At 43.3% G+C, this 10455-nt stretch overlaps 1 protein-coding gene across 4 annotated transcripts in view; it reads left to right on the top strand.

Annotated features, from left to right (window-relative positions):
• Positions 1-10260: 10260 nt before the first annotated feature.
• Positions 10261-10455, top strand: part of PRKCZ (protein kinase C zeta) — a 143792-nt gene continuing 143597 nt past the window's right edge. For 2 of the 4 annotated variants that reach the window (XM_050931633.1, XM_050931632.1), the window contains exon 1: positions 10261-10369. The gene's annotated coding sequence lies outside the window, so the exon portion shown is untranslated. Of the gene's footprint in view, positions 10370-10391; positions 10451-10455 lie in introns of those variants that run through there. The other 2 variants (XM_050931636.1, XM_050931631.1) reach the window with 2 other exon arrangements.

Here is a 10455-nt window from a genome sequence, read left to right as displayed (position 1 = left end):
ATGGGGGCCTTGTTGCTAAAGAAAGAAGATACAGTGGATCACTTTTCATTCTTAGCTGTCACTTCATTTCAGACATTTAAAGGCCAGGAAAACCTTTGTAGTAGGATAAGTGGCCATCTTGCTCCATTTGTCCCTTATTTAGGTCTCACTCTGAACCCACTTTGTTCTAATCCCAACTAAATCTTCAAACCCTTGGGGAAATGACTAGTCCTAATCCATCAGAAGATCCTAAATCACTTGACATGAGTATAGCAGGATGTGTACCTCCTGCTCCTGTTACATAGATGGAGACCTTCATGTAATGGCTATGGTTACTACAAGGACCTTTTCCTAAGCAACTGTCTTTGAGTCTTATGAGTTAAGATTCAGAAGGATGCCTTAAATCAAGGAGTAGTCTTTTTTTCACCCACAAGGAAATTTTATCAGCCCCATTAGACAGCCTTTAGTGGCCTAATACAGGTTAAAGAGACACATTAGGGGAACCAAAGGAGAAGTGCACAAGAGATGGGAGGATTAGAAGAGACTAGTTTCCTGGTGGTATACATTCATTTAGAAACCACCTTCCTGATTCTCCTGTCTTCACCACTACCATGATCACAAAGAAATGATGCTCTACATTTCTATGGCGCCTGTCTTCTGACTTTCTCAAAGCACTTCACAAACCAGTAAGTTAGCCGATCCCTGGTACAGCTTAGTGAACCAAGGCACAGAGGGCCTGCTCTGTCATCACTGGAGCTAATGAAAATCTCTCATTGACTTGAATGGAGCTAAATCAGGCCCAGATAGATCCTCAAATGTATCTCAAATCAATGGGAGTTAGGCATCTAAATACCTTTGAGGATCTGAAACTAAATGCCTAACTCAGTTCTCATAGCAGTGCAACTCTGACTGCAGTGGGTTACTTACCACTCTGTCAGGTGATGGAAAGGAGAATGAGGCTCTCAGGGCCAGATTTTTAAAGGGCATTTAGGCACCTAAATCCCATTGACATTGAGAGGAGGTAGGCACCTAAATACCTTTAGAAATCTGGTCCTATGTGACTTGCCAAGGTCAAATGGCAAGTCTTCACTCAGCTGGGACAAGGACCCAGAAGTCCTGCCACTCAGTCCCCAGTGCTAACCACTTGCACACATTCTTTAGTTTTCCTTTTTCTGAACTTCCCACTTTATATGTAACCAGGGCCGGTGCAACCATTTAGGCAGACTAGGCGGTTGCCTAGGGTGCCGAGATTTGGGGGCACCAAAAAGCGCCACCCAATTTTTTTTAAATGGTTGAGCAGCCGCTGCTGCTGGGACAGAGAGGGAGTCTGAGCTGCCGGTGGCAGCCAGCAGCCCAGAGTGTCCCCTGGGTCAGGGCGTCCCTTGGGTCAGGGCGCCTCCGCGGCAGCCCGCAGTCCAGGGTGTCCCCTGGGTCAGGGCACCGCCGTGGCAGCCAGCAGCCCAGGGTGTCCCCTGCGTCTACCGCAGTGGTGCCTGCGGGCGGTCCGGTGGTCCACGGTCGGGCGGAGCTGCCGCAGTCGTGCCTGCGGACGGTCGGCTGCTTGCGCGGCTCTGGTGGACCTCCCGCACGCACCACTGCGGCAGCTCCACCGGAGCCACGGAGCACCGGACTGCCCGCAGGCACTACTGCGGCAGCTCCACCGGAGCCGCGGGACCAGAGCGCGGGGCGGCGAAATTGCCGTCCGCCTAGGGCGCTCAAAACCCTAGCGCCGGTCCTGTATGTAACAGTCTCTTATACACCGAAAGCTAGAAATAAATGAATGTTAAACTGACTCTTAAGCTACTAAAATTACTAGGTATCAGGGGGTAGCTGTGTTAGTCTGTATCCACAAAAACAATTAGGAGTCTGGTGGCACCTTAAAGACTAACAGATTTATTAAGTGCCCTAATAAATCTGTTAGTCTTTAAGGTGCCATTGGACTCTTGGTTGTTTTTATAAAATTACTAGTGTACTTTAGCTGATTTAAGTGAATAAGCAAATGAATCTGAATATCCTAGCTGAGTTGCTTGCTAATGAATACATCAAACTGCATAGCTTAATAACTAAAAATTATATAAAATGCCAGCTCATAATTTTCATGTTTGTTTCTTCTTCTCATATGCATTGCAAAGGGGAGATGAAATATAGCAACAAAATTTGTACTTCAAAATTACAAGAATGGACACATCTCATATCAGCTGATTCATCCCCTTCTATTTATTGCTGAGCAGCAGGGGTCTCTGTTCATAAAGCGATGTTTTTCTTTCAAAGGAAAAGCCTCTTTCTAAACAAAGACTAAGAGCTTTGGGGAAAATAAAAATTATCACAGTCAAACCTGGGGATGAGAGAAGGGGAAAAGTTAGTGGTGGGGAGAGAGGAGAAGGGGTAAAGTTCCTTAGTGTAGAGATAAAATGCTTGGGTCGTGGTTACTGGGCTAGCTAAGTGCACCTCTATTCCCTTTCTGGTCTCTTGAGTGTTCCCCTCAGGTGTCAGGCCTCATACTTTCACCTATCCTGGGGTAAAATTCCACAATTCTCCCACTCTTAGATCAGGCCTGGGTCCCAGTATCCTGTGTATCAACAGTACTTACCCCACAGGCACCAACTTTCCATTGTGTAGGGGGGGGGCTCGAACCCCAGCTCTGCCCAAGACCCCACCCCCACGCCTTCTCTCAAAGCCACACCCCTGCCCTGTCTCTTCCTGCCCCTGTTCCACCACCACCCAGTTTTTTTAATCTCCTCTCATATGGAAGCTGTTCCATACCCCTAATAACTTTTATTTCCATTCTCTGTACTTTGTCCAATTCTAATATCTTTTTTGAGATGGGTCAACCAGAACTGCATGCACTATTCAATGCGTGAGGGTACCATGGGTTTATATAATGACATTACGATATTTTCTGTCCTATTACCTATCCTTTTCCAAATGGTTCCTGCATTCTGTTAGCTTTTTTGATTGCCACTGCACATTGAGCAGATGTTTTCAGAGAACTATCCATGACTCCAAGATCTTTCTTCGGTCGGAACAGGTAACTTAGACCCCATCATTTTGTGTGTATACCTGGGATTATGTTTCCTGTGTGCATTACTTTGCACTGATTAACATGGAATTTAATCTGCCATTTTCTTGCCTAGTCATCTACTTTTGTGAGATCCCTTTGTAACTCTTTGCAGTCAGCTTTGGGCTTACCTATCTTGAGTAATTTTGTATTGTCTGCCAACTTTGCCACTTCACTGTTTACCCTTTTTCCAGATCACTTATGAATATGTTGAACAGCACTGGTCACAGTATAGATCCTTGGGGACCCCACTATTTACCTCTCTCCACTGTGAAAACTGACCAATTACTACTACCCTTTGTATTCTATCTTTTAACCACTTACTGATCCCTCTTTCCTTCACGCATCTGTGACAGTGTTGAGTACAGTGAGCAAACAACCTTCTTTACTGTTAAGATTTAACAGTAGAAACAAAGAGAGAAACTATTTTAAAACAGTCTTTATGCATGTCTGTCTTACGCAAAGGCTTAGCAACCCCTGAGGGTAGCTGAGGCAGGCCTCACTTCTTCAAATGCCAAATGGGTGCCTGTGTGTGTGTGTGCGGGTCATAGAAATGTAGGGCTGGAAAGGGATGCTGAAAAGTCATCAGATTCAGCCCCCTGTGCTGTGGCAGGGCCAAGTAAACCTAGACCATCCCTGACAGATGTTTGTTCAACCTGTTTGAAAAACCTCCACTATTTAAATTGTATTGATTAACTGGTTGCCATAGGGCTTGTCTACACTGGCGCTTTACAGCGCTGCAACTTTCTCACTCGGGGGGGGGTGTGAAAAATCACACACACACACACCCCGTGCACTGCCAAGTTTCAGTGCTGTAAAACCCCAGTGTAGACAGTGCACCAGCGCTGGGAGCCATGCACCAGCAATGGTAGCTGCGCCCCTCATGGAGGTGGGGTTTTTTTTTAGATCGCTGGGAGAGCTCTCCAGCACTGTGCCACGACTACACAAGATATGTTGCCAGTGTAGACAAGCCCTAAGTTCATTCTGTTCTCCTGAGGTAGGGAAAGAATCACTTTTTAATCCAGTTAGTTCCTTTATCTCCTCAGATCCTGTGGCTTCAGGCCCTGCTAGCCAAAAACCAGTCCCATGGGCTCAGTGGAATAGAAGCTAGTGACCTCTGAGCCAATGGCTCTTCCATTATCCTGTAACAATCCTCAAGTATTTGCTGTTATCTTGAGCCACTGTTTCACCTCCTGCTTGTTTTGATACCCCATTTCTGACTCAACTAAACCAATACAGTTGGATGGTAAATATCCCAGTAAACAAGTCACATACAGTATTTATAAATTATCACAGAGCAGCCCCACTTCCTTCACAGCTTGTTTTCACTGACGGTATGATTCACTACCATAAGTCACCATATGTTTTCATATATTCAAAGAAAAAACTTGGTTTGTTGTTTTCACAATGTGAAAAGTACTTCTTAATAATTTTAAATTGGTCAAATCAGTCCTTACATAGGCAAAATTCCTGTTGACTTCAAATCTCTTTCAGTCCTGCTGAACTGTGTATCATGGCTTCAGCCAAACCTCCTTTTTGGGACTGTTCTTATCTTTAAAACGTCTATCAGTCTACTGAAGCTGTACCACATGCTATCAAGGAATAAGTATGAGGATCATCTCTCTCTCTCTCTCTCTCTTTTTTTTTTTTTTAAAGCTCTAGCTGGCACAACAGCAATGGGTAAATGCATGAGCTACTTGCACTTTATATATCTTTTGTGCACAAAAATATGAAAAGGAAATTGATTGGGGGTTATGTGCAGAGGTGGGCTGGACTCATTTGGAAAGTTGAAGTACTATCAGCTCTGTATTTACGTGGCTTTTGCTGTGATAGCAAATATGGCAAGTGCTAAGTCACAACAAGACAACGGTGTATGTATAAAAAAGGAATAATGTGCTATAATGCAATAAAACAGAGGAAATAATTAAATACACATTCAGTAATTTCAGAAGCAATTGTTCTGTCCCAAGAATAAACATTATGTACAGATTCCTAAGCACGCATCAAAATAACTTCCTGGGATAAGTTAAGGAGGCACCTGGGTTTATCTATTCCTGTACTCTGTGTTATGCAAGATGTCAGAGCAGATATCATAATGGTTCCTTTTGGCCTTAAAATATATTAATCTGTTCATTGTTCACTCCCTAATTTCTTAGCTAAGGGAGCAAAGATACTTTCAGCAAATATTACAGGTAAGATGTCAAGTGACCGTTTTCTTCTTTCACTAATGTAGATTATTTTTTAAACACAGGATCCTTCCTATTTTGTCCCAGTAGTAGTGTAAAATTCACATTTTAGCCTGTAGTCACCTGGATCCTCTGAATGGTTCATCCTGGGGTGGGGAGGGGGAGAGGGAGAGTGTTCTCTGAGGTTTTAGAGTATTATTCCTTCCACTTAGAACAGCAGATTCCATCTGCTCTGTACAGAGTCTAAAATAAACTATTTTTAGTTTCTTCTTCTGGATTTCCCTTAAGTACTTCTCAAAAGCAAATGCGTTTTACAATATTTTAAGAGATTTTTATGAAAGAGAGCTGTGCCTCCTGTTGTGACAGATATGAACCATTTCTGAGTGGCTTGGGGAATTGGAATATTAATGAATATTCAGGGATAAACTTATGGCCCTGATTAAATCACATGCTTAAACATGTGCTTACCTTCATGCATGTAAATAGTCCTATTAAAGTCAAGGGGATTGCTCACATGCTTGCAGTTAGATATACCTGTATCTAATGAAAACCGCTTCAAGCCAGGGGGTGTGGCAACACACCAAGCACCCCTACTTCCAGCACCTATGGACTCAGGGCAGGAAGAAAACTACATCCCTGTGGGAATCTTCAGTTCACTTTAGATCAGATGGGACTGATCCCCTCCCAAGTGCACAAGGAAAAGCGAATAATACAGCTTCCTTCTTTCCCTGTGTAATTGCAGACTCTTCTTTCATAGCTAAAGAGATGGGGTAAGGAGGACCTGGGACCAGGGGAAGAGGGAACCACCCTGCATCCTCTTAAAGAGGTAGCACAGCAGCTGCACCTAACTCCCTGCCCAGGAGTTCTGAGATCCTGTGCATCTGACACCCAGTGCCTTCTGCGGAAATGCGGGTGGAACAGCCCTGCACCAGACTAAGTTAAGATCATATATGCTTGCATAGCTCCCTATTTCCCAGAACCAGACTATGGGTTAATGCCACTATTTACCCCAAAGAAGCTCATTTTCTTCCCTCAATAAACTATTTTTTAAAAAGAACAGTGCTCAGTACCCTGTGAACAACATTAAAATGAAGGAAGCCATGGTATGTGAACATCAGGTATTCAGCTGTACTTTTCCTCAAAGCAGTTGCCTGGGACCATATTGCCACCTACTGGAACTATGTAAATATATATTCCTATAGAAAGTTGTGCTTTTAACTTCTACGGGCACCATGAAATAACTCAGAAACCACTATACCCTGAAACCAGCCCTCTGGATAGTGGTAGCATACAGCCAAAAAATAATTCTTTAACATAATATTTTATTAGGTACCATAGGGCAAAAAAATGCCCAATGCTGCATTCTCTACCTACTCAAAGCTCTCCTGTCAATATGTGTATGGGGCAGGATTGGACTCTTGAGTTTGAATGCACATCTGGCTATAAAATGTGTGGAACTGAGGGCCTTTAGTTCAAGTGGTGGAGACTGCTGGTTTTGGTGCTGATGTTACTGCATGTGTATTCAATCAGTTCACTCCCAAAGGAAGAGAATGCAGAATTGAAAGTACCCAGTGTTGCTGCTGATGCATGAGGCAGAATAGAACCAAACTTGCTCTCCTCTATTTATCCTGGATCCAATAATAGCCACATTTCAAACAAACCAATTTTTTTCAAGGAGTTATTTTTTCCCTAAGACAAACTGAACAGTCCACTTTACAGTCTGCTCTCAAGTATGAAAAAAAGATAGCACAGAGGTATTTTTCTCCCCATTTTTTTTTAAATAATGCCTCAGCTTGAATACTTCCTTTCAATCTGGCACAAATTAAAATGGCTGAGTTAGAGCCCTCTAAAAAATGGGGTTTACAACAGGAACATTCTCAGGTTCTTTACTTTAGCTCTAGTGAGCACTGGTTTAACTGTCAGTTTATTAGGTTGAGGGTAAATTAATAGCAGATAAAAATGCAATATTCTGCCATCTGAAAAAAAAAATTGGGCTCAGGAACATATTCAGGATTTCCCGCTCTACGCCAACAGAAGTTGGTTGTGTTTCAAAAACAATATGCCAGAGACAATGATCTTACAATATGTTATGCTTGTAATGCTGTTACAACCTTGTTAGCTAATCCATAGAGGAAAACTGACATCATCTCCAAAAAGTGCCATCTGCTGACCTTTCTCCCCTGAAATGGAGAGCATCAAATTGAAAATGAATACATTAAAAAAAGACTGTGATATTAAGAGATATTAAAAACTTAGGACATTTTTGTTAAAATGATTAAGGGGTATTGAATGACCAGTGAAAAAAATCATAATGGAATATGGAGTACTTGTGGCACCAGTGAAGTGGGTTTTAGACCACAAAAGCTTATGCCCAAATAAATTTGTTAGTCTCTAACGTGCCACAAGTATTCCTCGTTCTTTTTGCTGATACAGACTTAACACGGCTACTGCTCTGAAACCTGTCATAATGGAATATGTTCATTTTATGAACATGTTGTTATAAGTGCTGTAAATGTACACAGAATTTTTTTATGTCTGAACTGTGCTGAAAAAAGAACAAAAGCTCAGCCCTGTAGTTCACAGCATCTTTTGTCTAAGGAGCTTCTGTTGCTTTACAGCAGGGGTTGGCAACCTTTCAGCAGTGGTGTGCCGAGTCTTAATTTATTCACTCTAATTTAAGGTTTTGCATGCCAGTAATACATTTTAACGTTTTTAGGTCTCTCTCTATAAGGTTATATTATATAACTAAACTATTGTTCTATGTAAAGTAAATAAGGTTTTAAAAATGTTTAAGAAGCTTCTTTTAAAAATTAAATTAAAATGTAGAGCCCTCCCCAGACTGGTGGCCAGGACCCAGGCAGCGTGAGTGCCACTGAAAATCAGCTCACGTGCCACAAGTTGCCTACTTCTGCTTTACAGGTTTAATTATTTATTTTCATGCCATGTGAAGTAAGTATCATCTCAATTTTACAGGTAGGGAAACTGAGAGACAGAGATTTAAGGGCCAGTTTTGAAACCATGACTCTTACTTAAGTGGGACTACTTGTGCAAGTAAGTACTACTCAGCAGGAATAATGGTTGCTAACTCAAGCTCTTTGAGGCTTGCAATGGTTTCAAAGTGAATAAGTGGCAACGTTACGTCACAAACAAAACTTTGGAGTCTTGACTTGTAGTTTCCTACTCTAATGGCTAGACTACAAAAACGGTAGAAAAAACCCATATTTCCATTCCAGTGATATTATTACTATTTTATTTGTACTGCTATAGCACCTAGAAATTCCAGTAAGGATCAGGGCCCCATTGTGCTAGGTGCTATACAAACATATCAAAAAGACTTTCTCTTCTCCAAAAGTGCGCATAATTTATATGTAGGATGAAAATCGACGGGTGGATGAAAGTGACTGGAGGGGGAGCACCAAGTAACAATAAGACCACTATGATCAGCATGACAAACAGCAGTCACAAAGGTCACATATACTAGTGCTTAACATGTATGCAATAATTTTCATTTTGAAGATGAGAAGTATGACAGCTCCAGTGGAAGTATAAGGAACAGAACCCACTAGTCCTGATACCTAATCTCATGCTCTAGGTACTAACCATGTTGCCTCACTGCCTAGAAACAGAAGGGTGGAGAGATCAAAAGAATCATGCAGGATCTCTCATGAAAAATCTCTGAGTTGAGCCAATGGGCAGGTCAGCCATCCATATCTCTTTTGACACACTTGGGAGGCTTTGCAGGACAGGGACTCCCTGCAGCTTGTTTCTGAAGCTGTTCAGGCAAAAGTATTTTATTTACTTGTTTGAGTTTTTATCAGGGTTGGCTCTTTGAAGTTATTCTTTATTGTTTTTTTTAGTTATTTCCTTTGTATCTTCATTTTGTTTGTTTTGATTGCCTTTTTCCTCTTGTATGGGTTTATTTGGATAATCTTTGGATTGTGTCTGTTTTCTTAGTGAAATATTGAGCTGAAACAAAAACAATTGTTGGAACATATTATCGACATCAAATCTATTGGTTTCTCAGTTATGCTCAGATACATGATGACAGGATCAAATGTATCTTACCCTTGAAAAGGTTGAAAACCTCCTAAGATAGTAGAGATGTTCTTCTAGCTGAAACTTGAAAATTGCTTACTTGGGAACTGCTAGATTCTGCCCCCACTTTGAGATTTCTCTTTGTAAATGACTTTATTAATTGACTTGCAACAGATGCCTTTTACTTCTAGTGAGGGATGTGGAGATCTCTACTGTTCTAAGAGAGCCTTGAGACTGATTACATAACAATAATAAATAATATGTTTGCTTTTTAAAAGACAGATTTAAAGGATTTGTTAAAGGCCTAAAATTAAGAATGAAAACAGTTATACTGAATAGTGACATATACTTGGGATGACTTACCCTCTCTCATTGAGGATGCTACAGAAACAACATTGTTTTAATGCTACGCTGATTCAGAGGGGTGGATCCCATGCCCCACACGAATACGGCCGTACTACTCCCAGAGGGTGGGCCAGCTGAGAATGTCAAAACCCTTCGGAAACACAAATGGACTAAGCTTCCACGGGTGGGGTACGTCAGAGAGGGGTAAATCGAGGCACAGAGCGATGCCTAAGGCCAGTTGGTGGTAGGGATGGGAACAGAACCCAGGAGTCCTTGTGCTCAGGGCTCACTCCCGCTCGCCCCCCAGCTCTAACCAGAACCCATGAATCCTCACACCAAGCCCCCCTCAGCTACAGCTCACCTGTGGGAACCCTGCCACCCCGCCCTCTCCCCGCTGGCTACAGGTGTTCTCCTCGCCCCCTCCCATTTTATGACTGGCTGCCTCGCCTCAGCTCGCTAGGTAACGGATGCCGATCGCTGATTGGCCAGGCCTCGGCGGTATCCCTCTGGGGATTGGTTTCAGGTGGGCGGCGCTTGCTATTGGTCGGCAGGTAGGGTGGGAGGTGCTCCATTGGCTGTTGTGGCCGCTAACCTGCTGGCCTAGGCCGCCATGTTCGGAGTAGTGTCGGCGGCGCTAGGGCCGTTGCAGCCGCCGGGCGGGGGTGGAAAGGGGGGCCCTGGGTCTCCAGGCCGCTGCCTCAGGGGGGACCCCAGGCGCGGGGAGGGGAGAACCGAGTCCGACCTCAACTTCCTGCCGGGACTTTGAGTAACTTCCAGCCCGGGGGCGGGTTGCGGGGGGTGCGAGCCGCACTCCTGGGGGGACCCACTTCAGCTGGCGCCGCAGCAGGTAGG

The sequence above is a fragment of the Gopherus flavomarginatus genome, chromosome 21, assembly GCF_025201925.1.
Source record: "Gopherus flavomarginatus isolate rGopFla2 chromosome 21, rGopFla2.mat.asm, whole genome shotgun sequence".
NCBI lineage: Eukaryota > Metazoa > Chordata > Testudines > Testudinidae > Gopherus > Gopherus flavomarginatus.
This window is presented reverse-complemented; position numbering and strand designations above follow the sequence as displayed.